The sequence below is a fragment of the Manis javanica genome, chromosome 4 (assembly GCF_040802235.1).
Source record: "Manis javanica isolate MJ-LG chromosome 4, MJ_LKY, whole genome shotgun sequence".
Lineage (NCBI taxonomy): Eukaryota > Metazoa > Chordata > Mammalia > Pholidota > Manidae > Manis > Manis javanica.
In genome coordinates, this window is record NC_133159.1 from 60,070,332 (window position 1) to 60,097,084 (window position 26,753).

Sequence of the window (26,753 nt, forward strand, 5' to 3'; positions counted from 1 at the left end):
GTGTATTTTTTTTTTAATCTTTGCATAACTATCTTTAGGTATAACACATGACATATAGAAGTTCTGGTAAATGGCTATTGAATAAATGAATTTATGAATTGAGTTTTATGATTTATATACTATGCTCAGTTACATTTATAAAATTCCAAATAAAGTTCTTTAGAGAAGAGAAAGAAAAGACAAGGTGCATATCTCACTATGCAGTAATAGTTTCTATAGGTAATCAATAGACTGAAGCACTACTAAATAAATGAATTGATGATATTCAATGGTAAGAAAAGGTGTGTTGATTCATTACCCTTATATTTTTTGTGTGGCTAGTTTCAGCTCAAAGAGAAAGAAATTACAGTTGAAAGATTCTTTTCTCATGAACTCTGTCTTGTACAAGTATTCTTATATCTTATCTAGCATCTCTTAATTATTTGTAGTTGTAGAATCTTTAAGTTGATTTAGTCTGCCATTTTACTGAAATGAGAGAAAAACTAATTCTGATCAAAGATAGTTTTTAATTCATTGGATAGTTATGCAGCAGGCACTCTTCCAGGCTCTAGGAAAAATATCTGTAAACAATATTAACCAATTCCTATCCTTATAGGGTGACAGAAAAAAAATACAAAAGTAAATAAATTAACATATTCACATATGTCAACTGCTATGGAGAAAATAAAATGGGTAAAAGAGGTAAAAAAGATCTGAGCTGAGTAAATGCAATACAGTCAGGGTAGCCCCTTTTGAGAAACTGAGATTTGAGTGATATTTGGAGGAGCTGTGGAAATAAGTCAAAGAATTTCTAAAAGTAGGCCATTCCGGGCAGTGAGAACAGTTACAAGAAGGTTTACGGCAGAGAGGGCAAGGAGGACAGAGGAGCAGGAGCTGAGTGTGGACAGAGTAACCGTAGAAGAGGTGATGGCATGCAGGCAGAGAAACTAAATTTTTCGGAAAATTATCTTTAGCTTTTTAAAACATTGAATATTGTAATAATTCTGTATCTAATAAGTGTTTACTTCCAATTATGTCATGCTCTCTTTAAGGCACTCACTATTTCTCACTGTATTCCCAATGCATGACACTGAATCTGCCACTGAGTTGGCAGAGTGGGAGACTGATAAAACCCTGTTGAAAAAGGGATCTATTACTTGGACACTGGTTGTATTATGGGTCAAGTTAGTTCTCAGTTCTTGTCCCTACTGAAATGAAAACCTGAAAGGCAGAAATACAATAGCAAAGGAGAGTGAAAGTTGTATTTGAATACACTCCAAGGGAGAAGTGGGCCAGAGTTAAGGTAGACAAAGGAACTTTTGGGGGGGGATCTGTTTATCATGACCTAGTGTGGTGGTGCCTCTTTGATTGACAGATTGAGGTCATTTGATTGACAACTCTATTTACACCCACATTTCTCTTGGTGCACATGTCTTTTCTCAAAACACACAAAGAAAAGCCCATGGTGGGGTGGGGGGTGTGGGGGGAGCAAAACCTCAATTTTATCTTAATGAGATTAAGATGAGGTGTTGTTTGGGCAGTTCTTAGTTTTATTCCATTGTGCCACTTTTGGGCCCTGGTTTAGACCAGTTTGGCCTGGTCCCGATAGGTAAGAAGTTGCTATTGCCCATCAAAGCCTTTATTGTCTTCTTGTGGGACCCCTTACCTGGGCAGAGTTTGGGTGGTTTTTTCCTTTGAACCTTATCTGGATGGTTTTTTCTTTGAACCGTATCTTCCCCTTCTCTGGCTGCTCATGTCTATCTCTCCACCTAACAGATATGCAATTTTTGAACCAAAACAATAATATGATTCCTAAAGCTGGTAATCTAAAATATTAAATAGTATGTTTAATTAATAAGCCCCTTTTGTACATTTTGATAGCTATGTCTTTGTCATTTTTATAGGAAGTATCTCAGAGATAGTATGGACAGAGCAATAGAGAAAAATATTCTCACATAGCTCCGAACAGAAAGAAAAAGAAAAAGAAAGAGGGAGAGGAATGAAGAGAGAGATGTAAGAATGGAGGGAGACAGGAAGCAAAAGTGAGGGAGGAGGAGGTGAAGGGATTTGGTTAGTTTATAACTACATACTTGGTATTTCTGCACATGATTTAAAATCGTAATCTATTTTGTCTTCAGTTGGGTTTATGAAATTGATGTAACTAAAATCCCATCCAGTTACCCACTTTGTATGGAAACCTCAATTATCACTATTTTATTCTCACAAAGAAAACAGGAAATCTCTTTGTCTATTACTGGAAATATGTACAATGTTCACTATAACTGGAGGAAAAAAGCTGATCAGTTATATATGTATGTGTACTTGGTAAATTGAAACAGATTCATCTAATATGTGGGTAAATACTATTTTTGTTAAAATATGAAATATTTCCATAATGGTAAAATTCCTAGAACAAATCTAGTCATTTTCCTCTATATAGATATCAGGAGGAATTATTAGGAATGTATAAGAGAATGATGAACTTTTTTTATCACATTTAACACAATTTTATAATAATAGGTGTTAAATTATAACTGAAAAGCTTTTTCTTTGAAATTAGATAATCATAACTTGGAAATGTTATAGTAGTAATTTCAGAGTTTCTTTGCACTTAGATTTCCTCAGATATTAAAGCAACACTTTTTTTGCAACAAGTTAAACTTTCGTATTTAAAATAAATATGTATTTACTTATTACACATATGTATATAAGTCAGTATTATTTAAATGTTCATACATCTCTGCAAATAAACTTTATAATTGAACATCTATAATTTACTTAAGATCGTGATGTTTTCACCTCTGAATTGTGAGTACTATAAAACTAGGAGATTGCTACACTAATTATTCTTATTCTTAAATAGTAAGATAATTACTCCAGCACTATTCTATTCAAAATGAAAATTGGATCCACCCCCTGAAACACTTAGATTTGGGCTCTTTTCCTTTCATTTTTGCGAACAGTTCTTCTTTTATCCTTTTAAATGAGTATTTTAATGTTAGAAATAGCAATTCAATTCCATTAACAGGAGATTCTGTGTTAGGTAAGAATGTCATCAATGTGTTATATTGCCTATGCTCAAATTGTAAGGACATTCCATGAACAAACAGTAGTTCCATTAGATTCCGCTGACTTCATTTAGCCAAATGCACACAAATTATGGCATGGCAATGAAAGTAGCACCAGCTAAGTTGAACGTTATTAACACATTTGAAATATGGTCTGAACCAAACCATGACGACCATCAATATTTGAAGAAAAAAATTATTATTTTTTCTGTGCCAAAGAATTGCCCACTAACGCAAGGCTGAAACGAATATTCCCCACTTAGCATCCCACTGTATCTTGAGTGTATTTCTATCAAAAAACCCTAAAATTTTGTTGCAAATCATTTTTTGGTTTGTCCATTTGTCCTCGAAGATGGGACCTACATACTACTTTTCTGGTATCCCCAATTTTAGAAAAATCCTGGAACATAGAATATAGCACATCTAATGTTTGTTCCATTAATGAGTTAAGCTGGGTTTTAAAGATGTCACTTGTTTCTGTTCCATGAAACTTAGTACATGATTATATAAGGCATTTTTATTAGTCATCATAATTAATATTATCATCCCAAAAAACAAACCCCAAATGCTTAATGGTATAACGCACACATGCTCATATACACATGCACACACACCCCACACATACCATATGCTCAGGTCAGTCTCATGAGTTTGAAAGCTGTTCATTCATTCCTTATGGTCGTGCCATATAGCTTATTTGGCCCCAGTTTCCTGAGGTAGGAAAACAAGGAGATGGATGAACTCCAAGAGTTTCTATCTACCTTTAATTACTTCTCCCATTTCTTTGAGAGCACCATTCATAGAATTCCAGGCTGACTGGAATGGAGTCTGAATCGATACCACTGGTTTGATATTTAGTGATGACACTTGGTCTTTGGCACAGTGTTTTTCTCTCATGATTTCTGAAGTGTCTTCCAAAGAAACTGCATACATCGAGGACAAAATACATCATTTCTTTTTTTACATCTCCCAGAGTAACAAAATAAGTAAAGTGGTAGATATTTGATGTGGCTGATACTTTGAAATTTATTTTCTTGGAAAATATTTTTTCCCAACCTGTAGTGAGCAATAGATAAATATCTACTTGTATTAATTTTCTCTGTAAAAGTTAAGTGGAGATATTAGAGGTTTCTAAAAGGGTGATGTTATTAAAATCATGGTGTTCCTGTGAAGGAAAGGGATAAATTGTTAGGATATAGTTAACATATGACTATCAGAATTACCTGTAGTGATTTCAAATGTACATGCTAGTGCTCCACCCCTGGAAAGTAATTTGAGTATAGTCGAAGGGAATTTTATGTGAATAAAGTTATTCTAATTGTTGCTCAAATACTCATTGTCAGAATAATTGTAAGACTTCTAAATTTTGAAGAGTTAAACAATTTCATAGTTTAGGAATTGCCTTGTCAGTTATACCAAAATTTTGGAACACAGATAATCATGCAAAGAAGAATCTTATTATGTAAAAGGCTGTATTTGGTATTTTTGATGCCTGGAGTTAATCACAATTTTGCTGTCTTTATTTAGATATTCAGGAATAAAACTAATTCTGTGTTCACTCTCTTAGTGCATTTCTGAAAGTGGCACTGATTGGTTTTCCATGTAATATTTAGGATTGTGTGCCAGAATATGTGAGTCAGGCTTGTTCCTAGAAATAGAACTATATACCACATACCTCAGCCTAAGCTGCTCTTGTAGTTGTGAATTGTAGTCAGTGCAATAAAAGAAGTGATGTATGCCACTTTCAGGTATGGATTGCAAAGAAACATCCATGCTCAATTTCCCTGTTTAGCATGAATGTGTAAACTTCTGAGCATGTATTAAATATGGAAGAGCTGTTAATTAAACAGCAAATATAAAGAAAGAATCTTAAAAGCAGCAAGAGAGAGGCAGACAGTTGCCTATAAGGAAAACTCCATAAGGCTATTAGCAGCTTTCTCAGCAGAAACCTTACCGGGTGGAAGGGAGTGGCATTAAATTCTATATGAGAAAGTATTGAAAAGGAAGAACATACAACCAATAATTCTTACTCGGCAGGATTATCATTCATAATTGAAGGAGAAATTAAAAGTTGCACTGATAAATGAAAGTTAAAAGAATTCACCACCATCTTACCAGCCTTACAGGGTATATTAAAAGAACTTCTGTAGAAGGAAATGTTCCTAATCCTAAATGTTTCTCATCAGTGAAAATAAACTCACAGTAAAGGTAGTAGATCAATTACTTACAAAGCAAGAATGAAGTTAAGTAAACAAAAGTAGCTAAATCAAGCATGTACAAAATCAGTCAAGGGATACCCAAAAGATATAGATTATGACATTTTATACATGAAGTGTAGAGGAGGAAGAAGAATATAAAAGGGCTTTTAGATTGTATTTGAAATAGAGAAATCATCAACTTAATATAGACTGTTACATAGGAAGCTATCCATGAGCCTTATGGTATCCATGAACCAAAAGCCTATAATAGATACATAAAAAAATTAAGAGAAATCCAATCACAACACCGAAGAAAACCATCAAATAACAAAAGAAGAGTATAAGAGAAAGAAAGGAAGAGAGAGGAACTATAAAAACAACCAGAAACAATTAATGAAATGGCAATAAATACATACCTACGTACCTACCAATAATTACCTTAAATGTAAATGTACTGAATGCACGAATCAAAAGACATAGGGTGGAAGAATAGATAAACAAGACATTGCCTATAAGGCACTCATACTCATCTCAAACCTAAAGACATACAGAAACTGAAAGTGAAGGGATAGAAAAAAGATATTTCATGCAAATAAAGGGAGAAAAAAGGAGTAGCGGTACTTATATCAGCAATCTTGAGAAAGAACAAATCTTGGGTGTATCACACTCCCTGATTTCAAGCTATATTACAAAGCTACAGTAATCAAAACTGAATGGTACTGACATAAGAAAAGACCTACAGATCAATGGAACAGCATAGAGAGCCCAGAAATAAACCCATGAATATACAGTCAATTAATATATGACAAAGGAGGTAAGAATATACAATAAGGAACAGCCTCTTTAATATGTGGTGTTGGGAAAATGGACAGCTATGTGCAAGAGAATGAAACTGCATTACAGTCTAATATCATATCCAAAAGTTAACACAAAATGGATTAAAGACCTAAATATAAAGCATTGAACCAAAACACTCCTAGAAGAAAACACAGACAAAAATTTCTTGACCATAAGCATGAATAGCTTTTTCCTGGATACATGTTCCTGGGCAAGGGATCCAAAAGTAAAAATAAACAAATGGGACTATATCAAACTAAAAAACCTTGTGTACAGCCAAGGAAACCATCAACAAAACAAAAAGGCAATCTATAGTATGGGAGAATATATTTTTAAATGATTTATATGATAAAAGGATAGCATCCAAAATATATAAAGAATTCATATGACTAAACATCAAAAATAAATAAATAATCTTAGTATAAAATGAGCAGAGAACCTGAATAGACATTTTCTGAAAAAAGACATATAGTTGGCCAACAGGCACTTGAAAAGATGTTCCACATCACTTATCATTAGGGACACGCAAATCAAAACCACAATAAGATACTGCGTCACACCAGTCAGACTGGCCACTACACAAATGAGAAGAAATAACAACTATTGGTGAGGGTTTGGAGAAATGGAAACCCTCTTATGCTTTGGGGGGAAACATAAACTGGTATAGCCACTATGGAAAGTTGTATGGAGGTTCTCTCAAAAAACTAAAATTAGAAATACCATATGACCCAGTAATTCCACTTCTAGGCATTTATCTGAAGAAAACAGAATCTGTGATTTGAAAGATGTATGCACCCCTATGTTTATTGTCACATTATTTACAATAGCCAAGATATGGAAACAACCAATATGTCCATCAATGGATGAATAAATAAAGAAGATGTACATATATACCATGGACTAGTATTCAGCCATAAAAAGGACAGAAATCCTACTATTTGTGAAAACATGGATAGACCTAGATGGTATTATGCTAAGTAAAATAAGTCAGATAGAGAAAGGCAAATAATATGCTGTCACTTATGTGTAGAATATAAAAACAAAACAAAGCAAGACAAACAAAGTAGCAGGAGACTTGTAGGCATTGAGAAGTAACAGGTGGTTACAATGGGGGAGGGTTGAGGTGGGTGGATGAAATAGGTAAAGGGGATAAAAAGGCACAAAATCTCAATCATAAAATAAATTAGTAATGGGAATGAAAGTACAGCATAGAGAACATAGTAATTCTGCAACATCTTTCTACATGGACAGATAGTAACTGCACTAGTTGGAATAAGCACCTAATAACATAGATAACTGTAGAATCAATATGTTGTATAGGTGAAAACAATACACTATTACATATCAACTATACTTCAATTAAAAAGTATATCAAAAACAAACAAGAAAGGGTCCTTAGTAGCAATGTTTTTAAGGATAAAAAGAATATAGTCTAGATTCTCCAGAGTGACAGAACCAACAAGATGTATTTACATGATTGTGAAGGCTCAGAATAAGTAAGTAAGTATTTAAATAAATAAATAAGAGAACCATTAGATGAAAAAGATTCATCACTGAATCATGGATTTGGAGAGAATAACACCAAGAATACCTGCATGGTTCTGGAACATGAATGAGAAGTATATTTTTCTGTGCCAAGTCCTTGAGTTTTTGGAGTGTATTTGCTCCAGCTTGGTATTATATCACCACTTAATCAGATAATTTTTACCTGTTCTAGGTGATCTCTATTAAAGAGAGTCTTTAATCTTACTGTTTCTTTTATTTTAATTAAGGTATCATTGATATACAATCTTATGAAGGTTTCATCTGAGCAACATTATGGTATCAACATTCACCCATATTACCAAGTCAAGTCCCCCCCACACACCCAATTACAGTCACTGCCCATCAGGAAAGTAAGATGCTAAAAAGTCATTACTTGTCTCCTTTGTGCTATACTGCCTTCCCTGTGACCTACCTATATTATGTGTGCTAATTACAATGCCCCTTAGTCCCCTTCTCCCTCCCTCCACATAAATCTTCCCCAACCCTTTCCCTTTGGTAACCACTAGTCCCTTTTGGAGTCTGTGAGTCTGCTACCGTTTTGTTCCTTCAGTTTTGCTTCATTGTTATACTCCATAGATGAGTGAAATCATTTGGTACTTGTCTTTCTCCACCTGCTTATTTCACTGAGCATAATACCCTCTAGCTCCATCCATGTTGTTGCAAATGGTAGTATTTATTTTCTTCTTAAGGCTGAATAACATTCCATTATGTATATGTACCATGTCTTCTTTGTCCATTCATCTACTCATGGTCACTTAGGTTGCTTCCATATCTTGGCTATTGTAAACAGTGATGCAATAAACATAGGGGTGCATATGTCTTTTTGAGTCAGGGATCTTGTTTTCTTCAGGTAAATTCCTAGGAGTGGAATTATTGGGTCAAATAGTATTTCTATTTTTAATTTTTATAGGCACTTCCATATTGCTTTCCACAATGGTTGAACTATCATTTACATTCCCACCAATAGTGTAGGAAGGATCACCTTTCTCCACATCCTTGCCAGCATTTGTTGTTTCTTTGTTAGATATTGGCCATCCTAACTGGTGTGAGGTGGTATCCCATTGCGGTTTTAATTTGCATTTCCCTGATGATTAGTGATGTGGAGCATCTTTTAATGTGCTGTTGGACTGAATTTCTTCTCCAGAGAAGTGTCTGTTCACATCATCTGCCCATTTTTTAATTGGATTATTTGTTTTTTGGATGTTGAAGTGAGCTTTTTATATATTATGGATGTTAACCCCTTATTGGATAAGTCATTTGTAAATATATTCTCCCATACTGTAGGATGCCTTTTTGTTCTGCTGATGGTGTCCTTTGCTGTATAGAAGCTTTTTAGTTTGATGCTGTCCCATTTTTTCATTTTTTATTTTGTTTTCCTTGCCCAAGGAGATGCGTTCAGGAAAAAGTTGCACATGTTTATATTCAAGAGATTTTTGTCTATGTTTTCTTCTAAGAGTTTTATGGTTTCATAACTTACATAAAGGTCTTTGGCTGATTTTGAGTTTACTTTTGTGTATGAAGTCAGACAATAATCCAGTTTCATTCTCTTACATGTAGCTGTCCAGTTTTACTAACACCAGTTGTTGAAGAGGCTGTCATTTCCCCATTGTATATCCATGGCTCCTTTATCTTATATTAATTGGCCATATATATATATGTGTGGGTATATATCTGTGCTCTCTGTTCTTTTCCATTGATCTGTGAGTAGGTTTGTGTACCAGTACCAAATTGTCTTGATTATCGTGGCTTTGTAGTAGAGCTTGAAGTTGGGGAGTGTAAACCTCCCAGATTTATTCTTCCTTCTCAGGATACCTTTGGCTATTTGAGGTCTTTTGTAGTTCCATATGAATTTTAGAATAATTTGTTCTAGTTCATTGAAGAATGCTATTGGTATTTTGATAGGGATTACATTGAATCTGTAGATTGCTTTAGGCAGGATGGCTATTTGGCTACATTAAATACTCTTATCCATGGGCACAGTATGTATTTCCATGTATTAATGTCTACTTTAATTTCTTTCATGAGTGTGGTGTAGGTTTCAGGGCATAGGTCTTTCACCTCCTTGGTTAGGTTTATTCCTAGGTATTTTATTCTTTTTGATGCAATTTTAGATGGAATTGTTCTCCTGATTTCTCTTTCTGCTATTTCTTAGTATAAAATGAAACAGATTTCTGCATATTAATTTTATATCCTGCAACTTTGCTGAATTCAGTAATTAGTTCTAGTAGTTTTGGGGTATAGAGTCTTAAGGATTTTTTATGTACAGTATTATGCCATCTGCAAACAGTGACAGTTTAACTTCTTCCTTGCCAATCTGGATGCCTTTTATTTCTTTGTGTTGTTTGATTGCCGTGGCTAGGACGAACAGAACTATGTTGTATGAAAGTGGGGAGAGTGGGCATCCTTTTCTTGTTTCCAAACTTACAGGAAAAGCTTTCATCTTTTCACTGTTAAGTATGATGTTGGCTGTGGGTTTGTCACATATAACTTTTATTATGTTTAAGTACTTGCCTTCTATACCCATTTGGTTTAGAATTTTTATTATGAATGGATGTTGAATTTTTTCAAATGCTTTTTCAGCATCAATTGAGATGATCATATGATTTTTGTCCTTTTTGTTGATGTAGTGTATGATGTTGATGGATTTTCGAATGTTGTACCATCCTTGAATCCCTGAAATAAATCCTACTTGATCATGATGGATGATCTTTTTGATGTGTTTCTGAATTTGGTTTGCTAATATTTTGCTGAGGATTTCTGCGTCTATGTTCATCAGGGATATTTGTCTGTAATTTTCTTTTTTTGTGGAGTCTTTGCCTGCTTTTAATATCAGAGTGATGTTGTTCTCATAGAATAAGTTTCAAAGTATTCCCTCCTCTTCTACTTTAAGGAAAATGGGTATTAGGTCTTCACTAAATGTTTGATAAAATTCAGGAGTTCAGCCATCTGGTCCAGGGGTTTTGTTCTTAGGTAGTTTTTTGGTTACCATTAGAATTCATTGCTGGTAATTATCTGTTTCTTCCTGGGTCAGTCTTGGAAGGTTGTATTTTTCTAGAAAGTTGTCCATTTCTTCTAGGTTATCTAATTTGTAGCATAGTATTCTCTAATAATTCTTTGTAGTTCCATGGTGTCTGTAGTGATTTTTCTTTCTCATTTCTGATTCTGTTTATGTGTGTGCAGTGTCCTTTTTTCTTGATATATCTGGCTAGGGGTTTATCTGTTTTTATTTTCTCAAAAAACCACCTCCTGGTTTCATTGATTCTATTTTATTCCTCTCAATTTTATTTATTTCTGCTGTCATCTTCCCCTCCTTCTACTGACTTTGGACCTCATTTGTTATTCTTTTTCTAGTTTCATTAATTGTGAGTTTAGACTGTTCATTTGACATTGCTCTTCTTTCTTGAGGTAAGCCAGTATTGCTATATACTTTCCTTTTAGAACTGCCTTTGCTGTATCCCATAGGATTTGAGTGATTATTGATAGATATGTACTTATTGCCATTATAGGCTTTAGATTTATGGTTACCAAAGAAAGGTTCAAGGGCAGCTTCCTTACTTTCTAACACTCTAACTTAACTCACTTTTTTGTGCTATTTGAAACACAATCTAAAGTTTTTTTTCCCCCTCCCTTCTTCTTTCTCCTCCGTTCTTTATATATTAGGTGTCATATTCTGTACTCTGTAGATTTCTTGACTGACTTTGTGGGTAGTTAATTTAATTTTGCATTTGCTTAGTAATTAATTGGTGTACTTCCTTTACTATGGTTTTATTTACCCTGGTGACAGCTAGTTAGCCTTAGGAGCACTTCAATCCATAGCAGCCCCTTTAAAATACACTGTAGACAGTTTGTGGGAGGTAAATTCCCTCAATTTTTGCTTTTCTGCAAATTGTTTAATCCCTGCTTTAAATTTAAATAATAATTGTGCCAGGTGGAATATTCTTGTTTGGAGGCCCTTTAGTTTCATTGCATGAAATATATTAAGCCACTCCCTTCTGGCCTGTAAGGTTTCTGCTGAGAAGTCTGCTGATAGCCGATGGGCTTTTCTTTATAAGTGGTGTATTTTTGTCTCTCTGGCTGCTTTCAATACTCTGTCCTCGTCCTTGATCTTTGCCATTTTAATTACTCTGTGTCTTGGTGTTGTCTTCCTAAAGTCCCTTGTGTTGGAATGTCTTTGCCCCCGTGACCTGAGAGACTATTTCCTTCCCCAGATTGGGGAAGTTTTCAGCAATGATTTCCTTAAAGGACTTTCCCCTTTTCTCTCTCTTCTTCTTTTGGTACCTCTTTAATGTGACTATTATTTCATTTGGATTGGTCACACAGCTTTCTTATTGTTCTTTTATTCCTAGTGATCCTTTTTTTCACTCTGTGCCTCAGCTTCTTTGTTTTCCTGTTTTCTAATTTCTATTTCATTTTCTGTCTCCTCTACCTCATCTAATCTACTTTTAAATTCCTCCATTGTATGTTTCATTTCAGATACTGTATTTTTCAAAGTTTTTGTCTTTCTTAAAATCCTCCCAGAGATCCTGAATATTTTTCTGTAGCTCCATGAGCATGTTTATGATTTTTATTTTGAAATATTTATCAGGACAATTGGTGATTTCAGTTTCACTTAGCCCTCTTTCTGGAATCTGAATTTTTGTTTGTACAAAATTTTTTGCCATTTCATTTTCCTAGTGATTCCTGTTGAGTAATGACTTTGTGTATGCGGCTCCCTCAAGTGCCCAGATGCTCTATTCTGGAGCTGTTGAGCACCTGAAGCAATCACAGGGGTCACAGTTCAGCATCAATGGTGCCTGCTAGGTGGAAAGAACTCTTTCCTGCTTCCTGGTTGCAATGCCTGCTTCCACTGGCCAGGTCCTGTGGCCTGAGTGTGCAAGAAGGAGCCTCTGCATTAGGACTCTGTAGCTGCTGTAGGTGGTGCCACCCTCCTGCTGGCCTGGCAGGATAATGGGGGCAACAGGTGTGTAGAACTGTGCCCACCAGGCACAGTAGCAGGAAACTGCAAATCACAGTGGGGATCCTCAGAGCTTTGTTGCCAGCCAGGGAGATGGGGTGTCTGAAACTCCTGAGAGTTCCCAACCTGCTGGGCTGAGTGTTTCAGGATTATTCTGTCCACCTGCCCTTTCTCCTGAGCAGGAAGCTCTGTGTAATCTTTGCTCCTTTAGGACCCCTCTCACTGTCAGGAAGTCTTTCAAAATGCCCACCTTTCTTTAGTTCTGGAGTGGCAGATGGTGCATACCTGTTCTCCACATGTAGCTGGAATCTTAGTCTCTTTAAGTATTCTGCACACCTTTGCTTTCCAACCCCACTAATCTCCTTAGCAACATGCAATGTGGATTCAGGCTCCAGAGCAGATCTCCAGGGCTGGGTGTTTAGCAGTCTGGACTTCTACTTTCTCTTTACTCCATTTTTCTTCTTCCCACCTGTGATCTCATGTAGGTAAGGATTTGAGTCCTGCCAGATTGCGGGTTTGCTACTTCACCCTCTTCTGTGAGGTCTTCTCTTTTCCCCAGGTTTAGGCAGTCTTCAGGTCACTCTTTCAAGATTAGTTGTATTTGCTGTATTTTCATCTTATATGTGGTTTTGGAGGAGGTTTCAGCCTTACTTCTCATGCCACCATCTTTTTCTGCTCGATCTAATCATACTATTTTTTAATTTGCATATATCTTCAAATATCTGTGTCAGAGACTTTCTGGCTTTAAATTTCATTAGGTTTCCATTTCTAAATCTTTCTTGGGAAGTACAAATACTGTGGTGCGTGTTATCAAAATTATATTGTATTTTTTATCACAAGCTGTGACTCAGGTTATACTGCAGGAGAATGCATGTATATAGTCTACATTCAATATATACATATACACATACACAGAAGTTCACTCACAACTAACTGTATTCTTCACCATATAATTAATTATAAAATGAGTTCAAGATACCACATCAAATGTGCTGAAATTAATATGTAAGCTTTGTATAGAACCCTTTTTCACTGGAACATACATGTCAGATTAAATTTGCATAAATCTTATTTTCCTACTGGTTGTGGCATAGCTAAGATAGACTGCTGGTTATGCACATTTCCATAACTGTAATTCTACTCATTTACCTTCCTCCTAAGACAGCATATGAGTCATTCTGACATTAGAGCAATGTCCTCTGAAATGTTTTAATCAAGTAAACCACTTACTTTAATTTTTAAGTTAATTACTCAAAAACTTAGTTATCTTAACTATGATTCATAACAAATTATTTGGGGGTAGTTTCTGTAATGAGTTTCGCTACATGAGTGATTCTGACTCTGGCCAGGTTTCAATGTTGGTTCTGGTATTCTAGCAGTATAGCTTTGTAGATCTCAGTTTTCTCATCTGCAAAAGTGGAAATATTAATGATAGAGAGACAATCTATATACATTGCTTATTGTGACGTCTGCCTCATAGTAAACATTCAGAAGGTATTAGCTCTTTTATCAGTCAAGGATCAATGGCAGGAAAATTGAATTCACTATATAAAGTTAACAGTATTTTATATAAATATTTTATATAAGTATATATATATTTATATATATATTTATATATATATATAAATATATATATACTGTAGCTTTCCATATCTTTCTTCAGTATTCACTATTTCTTATCCTGACAAGAAGGGAAGTGATATGTTTACAGAAAGGCTACATATATGGCAAGAGAAGACACTGGGTTAACGTAATGGCGATGGAAGCCTGACAGGCACTCACTCACATTAGAGAGGATTTCTGTGCTCTAGTTTAATGTGCTCAAATATTGTTAACTTGGGTGGGAATTAGTTATTCAGTTGAAGAAAACGTAATCTTATTTTTAAGTAGGTTATTTTTCTATATAGGAAAACACCTATTTCTTTGCTTTGATAGACGTCACTATTACCCTATGATAATCACAGTCACATCTGAGCACAGAAGAGAAAAATGATTTCATTGAATTCCAGGGATAGATTTGTGATGTACAAAGACCTGGATGTGCAATATTTCTCTAACAATGAGGCCAGGTGACTTTTTTCCAATACACTAGTGTTCATAAAATAGGAACTAAAGAGTGGAGAGCATAAGAAGTTAATTTTTATTCCCTTTGTTTTTTATTGAACATCGATAGGTGCTAAAGGTAAAAGTATAAATAATATAAATTTCTCAGTCTATTTAAGACTGAGAAGCAAATTAATATTTGTAAAATAATGTAGATTAATTAAAATTTTAAAGGTTTAGTAATAAAAATAATACACTTGACTAAGAGATATAAGATATGTAAGAGAAGAGACTGTAATGTTTCAAATACAAATATAGAATTTCATGGGATAATGTAATAATACTAATAGGAAGAAGAAAACTTCATTGATGGAAAGGTGAAAAAGCATGCGAAAGTTAAACACTGAGATTTCTGAATAAAGAGAGTAGATCTATTCTCCCTCTCAAAACTTCACTAAAATGTTGGTATGTTTAAAAAAATTTAATATACACTATTGGAGAGAATAGAAAAGGACATAATGGCAATAAAATCTTGAAAGTTAAAAAGCTGATGGTTGAGTGATAAACAGCTTAGCCAAACCAAAAAAATTCACTTGTAAGGGGTAGAGGGGAAAGTTCAGAAGCAAACCTGATTTATATTGGAGATACTCTAAAAGATTCAAGCAGTGTCTATATGATACTTGTGGAAACAAAATGAAGATGGAACAGTAGGTCTCATATAGAAGAATTTCACATAAGAATAATGAGCATGCAAAAGGTCAGAGGAAGATTGTACAACATGAAGGAACAAAAAATAAAAGGATCAAGTATAAAAATTAAGTTTGAAAACATAAAAGTTTCTTTTAAAAATGAAATATTTGGGACAAATAACATAAATTAATTAGTAACTTTTAAGATCAATCCAAGTTTCTCTATAACAGGAAAGCAGGAAAAGATAAAGGAATAGAAAAATAGAGAAAGATAAGTTAAGAGATATGAAAGCTAGGAATAAAAGTGTCATCCAACATTATAAAAGGCTAATAGACCCAGAGAAGAGAAAATATTAAAATGTAAAGAATAAATTATTTAAAGATAAAACAGAGATAAATATATCAGAATGAAAAGAAGAGAAAAGATACCAGATTGAAGGGTCTATGTAGCATTATTAGAAAAAATTATCACAGAAAACAGTTATCAAAGTTTCCAGACACAAAGAAGGTATCACTTACAAAATAATAAGTACTTAAGTGACATCAGATGTATTAAGATCAATAGTAGGTACCAGAAAACAAAGTACTAGCCTTTTTAACATATTGAAGAAAAATTATTGCTCTAATATTTTATATATGCCAAACTGACATTTAGTAAGACAGCAAAACAAAAACCAAAAAATATTCTCAGACTACAGTACCTTAGAAATTTAGACTCACAAAAACCCACAGCAAAACAACTCTTGAAAAAGATACTTAGAAAAAAAGCACAAGAGGCTTGAGAGAACTGAGTTAAATATGATAAAATAACTTAAAAAATTTGTTATTTAAAACAAAAAACCCCCCTTGAAAAAACAAAAATGTTCACAAAGAAGTAACAATGAATATAAAGAAATGATAATCCCAAATAAAAATTCTACACAATATCAATGTAATGGACACTAGAGAGGGGGAATCTAAGTGGGGAAAAGTTGTTAAGGGGAAGAACTTGATAGTAATTAATGTGTCAGCATATAAACATGTATTTGCTTTTTTGTTTTGGTCCCTCTGAAAGAAAATAACAAATGGGTTGAAACAAAAATTTAAAATTAATCATTGATCATTCACAACTCACAAAATGAATGGTAGAAAGAATCGCAAATAATTAAATTTTCAAAATATGTCTTTAAAAAATTTTGTAGCATTTATACTTCTGGAATTATTAAAATTTAAAACTGCCCTAAAATGTCTTCAGACACCCTGGTGTGTGTGTGTGCGTGTGTGTGTGTATGCGTGTGTCTTGATGTACCCAATGAGATTGAAAAAGGAAGCATGAATGAAAACAATTGAGTATCTGAGCAAAATCAAGATTATAAAATTAAATGTAAATAAATAATTTAATATAACATACACATACATGTACATAAACACTACATACTTGTTCTTATGTGCATTATTTATGATGCAAGCTTGTAATTAAAACCAAAGATTTTGATCTTTTCTCTACCTCTGATGAATGACATCTGGGTGACAGGTGAAATGAAGAAAATAACCAAGATACAGCAATTGGATGTAGGACATATAAGAGATGACCTTCTTCAGCAAATTCAGATAGAATGTGTTTCAGGGCTGGATCTCACTCTGTGTGAATGTAAAGGTGTATGTGTATGAAAGTGTACGTGTATGTGTATATGTAGTTTTGTACTTTAAATATTATGGCTCAGCATTCAAACCTCTGCTTTGGAGTCATACATTACTTTTTGTAATAAAGTCATTCATTGAAGGGGGCCTTGACATGTGTTTAAAAACATTTTTAGGAAAAGCTAAAAACAAGTATTTTGAAAGAAAACATTTCCACTGTGCTTTTCAACTAGTCTGCAACAGAACAGTTTAACACAGCTTCTCATGACTTCCCCAAGCTTATAAAAGACAGGGCTGAGCTTTCCCTTTTGTGTTCTCTTTTGTGTTTGAGAAAATAATGAATCAATCAATTAAACGCATCTCAAATACAGTCTATATGAAATATACTTCTCTATTCCGTAATCAACAATGCTGATCAATAATTGAGTTCTCTTCTTTTGGACTTCATCAGAAACATTTTTTCCATGAGAAAGAGAGTGAGTGAATAAAAAGAACTCCAAAATTAAGTGGAAAATGTGTAACCTTTCCACAGCAGGAGGGAAGTTAACTGTGCAAACAGGTTATTTAAAATGACGCAGAACTGGCTTGCATCTGTGCCCCTTGGATAGAGTGATGATTATTTACAAAGTGGTTTACCCCTGACATGGACCTCTACATGGCCGCTTAGGAAACCCAAGGTTGTTATGACAGGCCCTTTATTAACACAAAGTGATAATTTCAAACAAGTGGTCAATTCTGGAACAAAGGACAGGAATAGCATTTACTTGTAATGCAATGTTCAGTCGTTCACCAGCATAATAAGGGCAGGATCACAGGATGCATTTATTTGCATATTATTTTATTAACATTTACATTGACGAAGCAAATAGAAGCCACATATGGAGCCCAGAAGAAATCACCACTCTTGCATGAAAGGTTTTTGACCTAATCTGGTCAGACCCAGAAATCAGTGAAAAGAGGAGTGTGAACACATGCATCTTGGCTAAATTCCAGTGTTGTAATTACTTTATGCCTACATAAATTCTTCCTGCTATTCTCACTGGAGAAGTTATTTTTCCATCCCCTTTCGTAAATGATGTTGTCCTATGGAATGGCTGTCATAATGGACCCCACAGGTGCCTGCATTTCAGCTGTGAGTGAGTGATCTCTGTAGGTGAAACTACTAAGACATTCGGTGATCCTTCTGTGAAAGGTGTAATGTAATTAAAAAGCATTGTTCATTTCCCTTGAGACACTCACCTAACATGACATGCTGAAACGTAATTGGTAAGGCAACCTGGTAAGCCCTCTCTATTATCAGAACTTGGTACTGCTTTAAGGAGTTTTGAAGTATATGCAAATGCCATATAATACGATACTTGGAACCTCAAATATGCCTTTGCCTGAGAATATCAAGATGCCCCAGTAATTTTGTGCTTTCCTCTGTAGTTTTTGGGTGTAGGAGGTAATTGAGGTGATGCCAGCAATGAATATGGACCTATTTTAAACTGTTTTTTCTTAGGTAACAACAACCTAATTCTTCCTAGGTTTTTATGCCAGTGTTTAGATTTTGGATCCCATTGAATCCTGGCAATGTAGCTTAATGTTTGTAGCCCTTTGTGCTTAAAGGGCTGCCTTTGTTAGGGGTAGTAGTTGGCCATCTACCTACTCTATCCTTACCAGAAGCATGATGAAATATGTTCAGTTTTTCTGGCCTCAGTTTCTTCTGTAAGGATTTCAGAGGGCACATTATAGTAATTCAGTGAGAGATATTTAATAAATGTACATAGCATAATGTTCAATATATGTTGTTGATGGTAACAATTACAATTACTGAAATTAATAATAAACTACAATTTCTGTTTACTTCCTAAAATAATTAGATGCACAGATGGCATCCCTATAACTTAGAAATCACAAAAAGGACAAAAAGGTAAATGACAAGAAACTCAGGACTGATTTTTAAATTTAATTTTAAATTGTTTGGTGGGAAAGGCTAAGACCTAACAGAAATGTAGAAGAAATGTGGAAGCATGTAAAGGTTAAACAGTTTTCATTGCTTGATAAAATGAACATGCCAGATAATTTTAAAGACATATTTAGAGACCACTGAAATAGTGAAACTAAGAGGTAGATAGCTTTTCAGGTAGTTGTTTAATAAATTAAAAAATACTTGGCATCTGTAATGTAACTGTGCTATATAGTACATAACAAAGGCTTTTGATGTTCTGTATCAGGGCTGTTCAATGGAGATATAATGAAAAGAGCCACGAGTGGTTAAATTTTCTAGTAGGTACATTAAGAAAGGTAAAAACAAACAAGTAAAATTAATTTTATAATAATTTTATTTGAACCATTATATTCAAAAATTAGTATTTCCATGTGTAATCAATATAAAAAGTCATTAATGAAATATTTTTTATTTATAGCATGCTGTCTTTAAAATACGTTATATATTTTATACCTACAGTACCTCTTCATTTGTACTAGCCACACTTTGAATTCTTAATTGTATTGAGATAGTGTGGTTCTAAAATAACTAGTGCTTTCATGTTGGTCAGCATGGTTCAAAATTAACTTTACATAGACATACATAATATCCAATGATTTAGAAAAGTAAACAGAAAAGAATGAGCAGGTGTAACTATGTTACAGAAGTTTATATACACATGCTCTTAAAATGACATATAATTGATTGCTATGTCAACACTTGCATTAATTTTACATTTATTCTTGTATTTAGCAAACATTTCAGTACCTATTATATTTAATATGCAGGTAAAGGTCTTGACCTCAGCATAATAGGAGAACTATTAAGTAGGCAAACCATTAGCCTCAAACAGTTAGGAAGTTTTTTGGTCACTGAGAAAATAGCAGCAAACAAAATGAAATCACTGCTTTTACAGATTACTTCACATGGGGGCAAACAGATAATAAACAAACAAATAAATATTTTTCTGGTTGGTGATAATTATGAGGGAAAGATAAAAGAATAACACCAAGGTGGTGGAATTCTTGGACAATAGTTTAAACAGAATGGTCAGCAAAGGCCCCTCTGATAAGGTAAGATGTGAGCAGAACCTTGAGTCAAGGGAGGATATGAACCAAGAGGTTTCTGGGGAAAGAACATTCTGGAAAGAGAGAAAGCCAAGCATGAAGAGTTTCAGAAGGAAATTCAAAATTAGCAGACTAGCAGATTCAAGAAATAATAAGGAAGCCAGTGTAGTTGAAGAGTAGATTGTGGGGTGCAGCTTGAGAGAGATGATCTCAGAAGAGAATTTTGAAGGTTTCTGGGTGAGCTGGGAGGGCAATGAGCAAAGAAATGACATGATGACATTTAGGTTTTGAAAGTCCATCTCTGGCTGAACTTTCCTTTCAGGAAGAGATAATAGGAGATAAAGAATGGAAGCAGAGCCCAGGTAAGAGACTATGTTGTCTTGGCCCAGATTAGTAAAGATAGTAAATCTTCTCAATAAAAATCAAAATCACCTACTAAATAGCACATATTCAATGGCTTTGTTTTACTTACAATTGAAACCATTACTGAACGAACTGTGGTATCTGCAGGACAAGCCTATTCATCTCTTGCAAATTTAGTTTTCTATGTGGTATTATGTACAAATTTCAATATTGAATTCAATGGAAATTTTCTTTTATGCCTTTGACATGTAGTGCACTGTCCCAAGATAAGGAGAAAACAATTCAATGGTTTTTGTCTCTTTTCTTGCTCTCTGTCCAGGCACTAATAGTCTAGTAAGGAAGACAGTCACCAGCACCGATTTATGTAGAAAAAGTCAGACAGTGGTATGTGTTATCAGAAAGAGAAAATCAGAATAAAATAAAGAAACAAAGGAATATGTCTACAGGAGGCAACAAAGGTCAAATCCAGAAGAGCAGAACCAAGTATGAGGTCCAAAGGAGAAAGTGAGACTCCAAGTCAGAAGTCATGCAGGTCAGGAATTGATTTAAAGCAGAACATGAGGTAGTTGAGAGCAACCAGATCAGTTAATGAAAAACCATGTCCCTAAGTCTCATTCAGAGAAAATGATGGTGTGTGAATCAGGGACAGGCCTTAATGTTTAAAGGAGCTACATGCCGCTGGAGAGATTGTGCCTTTTACAGATACTGGTGTGGGTAAAACTGCAATATTTCCAGAATCTCTCACCTGGCTTTAGTGCATCTCCATATCAATATGTTTCTAAGGGGTGTAGAGAAGTAGTCCCCCTCCATACCAATAGGTAATTACATGGGTGAGCAAGGGCTGATCTGGACTGGAGGTTGGGTTGAGCTCTCTCTTCTGCTGCAGCCAGGTCAAGAGAAAGACTAGACAGTGCTTGTAAAAAAATAAATGGGTTTCTCCCCCTTTATCTCTCCCTTTGACTGAATTGGGTTTAAAAGGCATTTTGTCCCCAGGCTGTTACCCCTAGAGTTACAACTGAAATGGCTAATATGGGAGAACAGTGATAGATTTGGTTAGAAAGGGAGTCCTTCCAGAAATAAATTTGAGCAGTGGTATGTATGCTGAAGATTGTAGGGCATTACCAAGGAACCGTAAGTACTCAGCAGGTATATAATATGTGAGATATTTGCAGGACAGGTGAGTAGAACTGAGCCAAAGCATCATTATAAAGGGTTTAAGTGTGTGACATATGTGTCTTGGTGAACCATGAAAGGGTTTTGTTAAAATTGTGAGTGACATGATTCAAATTATTACTTAGGAATATATTTTAGGGATGAATGTATAAAACAGATCAGAGGGAAAATTCAGGAAGACTGAGCTCCTGTGAAAGTCTGAGAATGAGGTAAATAGGTATAGGACTAGGGTAGGCGTATGGAAAATAGCAGAATGAGACATACAGACATACTTACATATGTAAAGATAGGGTCAGTGTTGGCTAACAAAGGCAGGGCAGTGCAATTATATAATTTTCACCTGGGCATGCCTTCTAAACTTCCCCTCATTTATATAAGCTATTTAAAAGAGATAATATATGGTAACAATTATAGACTTTGAGAAAATATGACTTATGACAGAGGAGAGCATGAAATCCACTGGGAAAGGAAGTAATATAATAATACCAAGGCACACTGGGATACATGCTGCTCTTCTACCTATCCATTTCATCCTATGTATTCTCCTAGTCTAGCACTGACCATATCATATTTATTAATTTTCTTTAGGAATATTGATTGAATGCCTGCTATTGTCAGACATTGCACTGGATACTTGACTACAGCTTTAAACACTCTGCTGGATCTTGTTGATAGGGTTTAGAAGAGGACACAGGTGATAATTAATAAACAAACACATGCAAACTTAATAAATGCTGTAAGAGAAATAAAGCACTCTGTGAGAAAGTAATACAGTCAGATCCAGGCATAGATACCTAATTTAGATAGATTGGTCAGGGAAAATGTCTCTCTCTTCCATCCTTCCTCTTTTCCTCCCTCCTTCCCTTTCTAATGTCTCTCCCTATAAAGAGTCAGGAGAAATCAGAATTGGGAATAAAATATAGATAGTAATTAAAATCATGGAATTTCATCTTAATCATGGGGTTGGATAAAATCAGCTAGGTGGAGCACGTAGATAGAGAAGGAGGAAAGACCAGAGCTTTGGAACATTTGAACAGTCAGCATCCAAAGAGAGTGAGGTGAATCAGCCATGAAAACGAAGGTATCAGGAGACTGTGAAAGAAGGAAAGGCATGCAAAGAACATCAATAAAGAAGAATAAAGAAGTTGGGAGTTACCAGTTTTGTCAAAATCTGTTCAAAGTTGAGTAAGATAATAATAAATATGACTCCGGGGGTAGGGGGAAATCCCAGGGCAAAATACCTTTGAAACTGAAATCAGTCAAAGGGAGAAATAAAGGGGGAGGATTCCGTTTATTTCTTATAAGCAGTTGTCCCCCATTTCTCTTTTGACCAGGCTGCAGCAGAAGAGAGCTCCCCCCAATGTCTCTGGTCCAGATAAGCCCTCGTATGCACTTGTAATTACCTACTGATATGGAGAGGGACTACTCTCAACCCCTTGGAAACATCGATTGTGTGGAGATGCATTAAAGCCAGGCGAGACATTCTGGAAATACTGTAATTTTACCCACAGTATGTAACAGTGACTTTGCTAACATGGAACTACCAGAAAGTAAACCTTTAAATTAAAACCCTAAATGTACATAACTACCTCAGTCTGCATCATCATACTCTTTATTTTCCAACCATTTGCAATGAATGAAGGTTTTCATTCTTTCAAAAAGTAATCGTACTAGGGTCAAGTCCCTTCCCTTAAATCTTAATCTTTCTCTTATATTCTCTTTTACTCTCTATTGGATGGTTCTCCTTAGCCAACAATTATGCCCTGCCATCTTCTGTCTTTAAAGTATACAAATAAACAAAGCTAAATTTCTAAGTCATGGTAGCACATAGCATTACTTTGAGAAACTAGTTAAAATGGCTTTTAGTTTCTTAATGAAGCACGAGGTTAGGCCATCAGCAGGGAATGAAAGTTTGGTGAAGCTGTGGACATTTTGAGAATAGGAGGAAAACAGAAGGGATGGTAAAGGTTTTAGAGAGACACAGTACAAAGGCTGGTAGTGATGATACCTTACACAATGCTCAAATTTTCACTTTTTTTGAAGTTTAGGATATTCAAGAAAAAATGAAAAAGAATAAAATGGAATTTTTCCCCATTCTTCCATCTGTGGAAAGACATCCAAGCTAATGTATGGGTGTGTTTATAATCTATTTTCTCAGTCATCTAGAAAGTTAAGGGCTCTTTTTAATTTTTCCCCAGAATCCAGAGGCAAAAGAACAATAGAAAATATCTATCATATTCAACTAGTAATTAAATTGGAGTTTCATAAAAGGGTGTGGTGAACTGAATTGGAGGCACAATTCCAAAGACAATTATTATAGCCCCAACTGAAATATTTACATGTTAAGATGATAGAGGCCTAAAGCATTAGAGACCAAATTGCATAATAAGGAAGCACAGTATTAAAATATAATTGAGATCTGCTAGACATACAAATAGGCAAAAAAAAAGTCTTTCTCCTCTGTCCAAAATGGACAATAGTCGTTATTCCTCAAAGTTAAGTAATAATTAATGATCAGGGATTTAATTATAACTTTCCCTCCTTAATTTTGCTGTTATCACTAAACGTATTATTATTTTTAATTTTATGTTTTTCACATTTGCCAAAAACTTTAAAACCAAAATCAGTCAAAGGGAGAAATAAAGTGGGAGAAACCATTTATTGCGTACAAGCAGCTGTCCACTTCTGCTAGGCCACATCTCTTGTGACCCAGCTACAAAAGGGGACCCCACCCAACCCCTCCAGTCCAGATATGCCCTCCCTCACCCTTGTAATTACCTACTGATATGGAGATGGACTACTTCTCTCCACACCTTAGACACACTTGTTAATATGGAGATGCACTAAGGCCAGGTGAGAGATTCTGGAAATACTGTAACTTCACCCACACTCTGGCACATAAAATGTAGAAAATCTGCCCCCTCTGTAATACAGTGTTGAACTTGATCCCAGTTTACAATCTGAAAATAGTGATGACATTACAGACTATTAGAGAGAAGATAGGTATGGGAAGGAAGATTCCCTTTTTTACTTCTGATTGGAATAAGAACATACTATATATCCTCCATATAGTCCTATCCACATTCCACCCTTCTCTACCTACATTGGGTCTTGGAAAACTGAATGCCTTAATGACCTCCCTTGCTCTCCATCTTCCTCTAGAGCTCAGCCAGTAGGATATCTGAAGGCAGAAGGAGAAAAAGATCAGACAGTGGGTTGGCTGTATCCTTCCTCTAAAGAGCCAGGTCTCATAGAGCTATGTCTCCAGGTTGCAGTAACCACTCACTTCATTACCTCATAAAGGCTTAGGAATCACATCTTCCTGCTTTTACTAGATCTAGGGTACTGCATAACCCCTAATTAAACCCTGCTCACACTTTTTAAATAATCCTTTATCAAAACCTACAAATTAGAAGATTGAGCGTGTTACACATTTCCTTCTGCCACTCTGACAGAATCAAAAGGCTTCGATAAGACAGAAGATTTTTGGACTGGGAGGAGATTGGGTGTAATGTGGTAATATTAGAGCTTAAGAACTTTGAGTTAGGCTTGGAATAGTGCAGTATGATCTGAGTCTTAAGATTCAGTGAAACAAAACTCTCTGCTTCTCTAGGTGACCTCACGATAAAAAAAGACCACAGCTTTTGAGGGGATTGGGCATGAGGCTCTACCAAATTATTTTAAGAAATTAAAAATTTAATTCAATTCTAAGGCTATGTCAGGGAAAACATACAATGAGCCTGGAGCATCTTCTGGGACTGAAAACAAGGAAGTGTTCAAAGCACAAAAGGATAGGGCATGTCAAAGGCACACAGGGATCCGAACTGAAAGAGCTCCTGAAGGCCAAAGCTGGAACAATTTGAGCAACTATATGAATAATAAATAAATAACAGTATTGGAGTATAACCCTAAGTAAAAAATAAATATACATGAATCCATGATGATATAAATAAAACATTGACTAAATAAATAAATGGGAGAGAAGAGAGTAATCTTCCTTTTAGAAGAATACCGTAAAGTATACCGAGGTATTCCCTGTTTCAGCAAGGAGAGCTTAGTCCTCCTTCTTTCCCTTGAGGGTGGGCTAGACTTCATTTTTCTAAGCTCCTTACCTGTACAGTTTGATTCTTCTTTGAGAACAGTGTGATGGATTTCCTAAAGACTGAAAGCATGAATTTCTGCTAAACTCGAATACCCATAGTTACCCTGCAGCCCACAAGCTCATGTAATTTTCACTTATAAAAATGGTGGTAGCAAGAAACAAGTTGATCCAAATGAAGTTTTTTTGTTGTTGTTGTTGCTGTTGTTTTTTAAAAAGCCTCCACTGTACATTTTTTCCAAGCTGGAGAGAACAAACAGCAGTTTTGTGTGTTCCATTGATTTCCATAGACAAAGAAAAATGTACTTAATAGTGCATTTGCTAAAATATATTGACTTTGATTTCATCCTCTGTTTTTAGCACAGTAAAAGGAATACATTTTTCTGGACATGGGAATAAGAAAACTGTACTTCTGCTACTTCCTGGCTGGTTCAGAAGCAAATTATAATCTGACTGGAGAGACTCATTGTTCCTAAGAAACCCTGTGGAGGCACAATTTCCCTTATGCTCTCAAAAAAACTCTAGGGAGTGGTTATCACAGACATTGTACAACTAAAAAGAACAGTAAATCAACATGAATTTATTTAATACCTGCTTTTTCAGGGCAATTTACTAGATACCAATAGATAGTGGGGTGGGAGGTAGAAGAAAAAAAATGATACATGTTTCCAGTGTTACATTATACAATTTATAGAAGTCTTGACAAGTTTTATGAAAAGCAGGTTTCTTTTTGAAATAAATGTAGAAATAGGTAAATTGTTTGAGAAGAAGGTTTAAGTATGAATATATCATATGGTCATAAACTCTTATTTTAGTGGACCAAACAAAGCTAAGGGCTGTAAGGATTCCTTATATTACTTGGCTGTTAGAGAGTCCATGCACAGACTAGCATTAGGAGGCATCACTCTTACTAATAGTGATTTTGAGGGACTTCTAAAGAACATTGATTTTAGAAGTAAACATGTCAAGTTCTCTTAGTTTGAGAGACATAATACTATAGCAAGACTGAGCACAATAGTGAAGGCAAAATATGGTCTGAGAATTCTGATACAACTTCAAAATGACTTGTTTGCAGACCATAATTAATGGTCAATAATATTTCACATAAGGAGTATAAAACAAATCTGTTTTAAAGATAAGGTTGAGTGC

At 35.0% G+C, this 26,753-nt stretch overlaps 1 long non-coding RNA gene across 3 annotated transcripts in view; it reads left to right on the forward strand.

Annotated features, from left to right (window-relative positions):
• Nucleotides 1-26,753, forward strand: part of LOC140848694 (uncharacterized) — a 397,098-nt gene that overhangs the window by 138,179 nt on the left and 232,166 nt on the right. Inside the window, exon 3 of one of the 3 annotated variants that reach the window (XR_012129800.1) lies at nt 22,840-22,949. The exons of the other annotated variants lie outside the window; for them this stretch is intronic. This is a non-coding gene — a long non-coding RNA (uncharacterized lncRNA). Of the gene's footprint in view, nt 1-22,839; nt 22,950-26,753 lie in introns of those variants that run through there. 3 annotated transcript variants of the gene reach the window in all.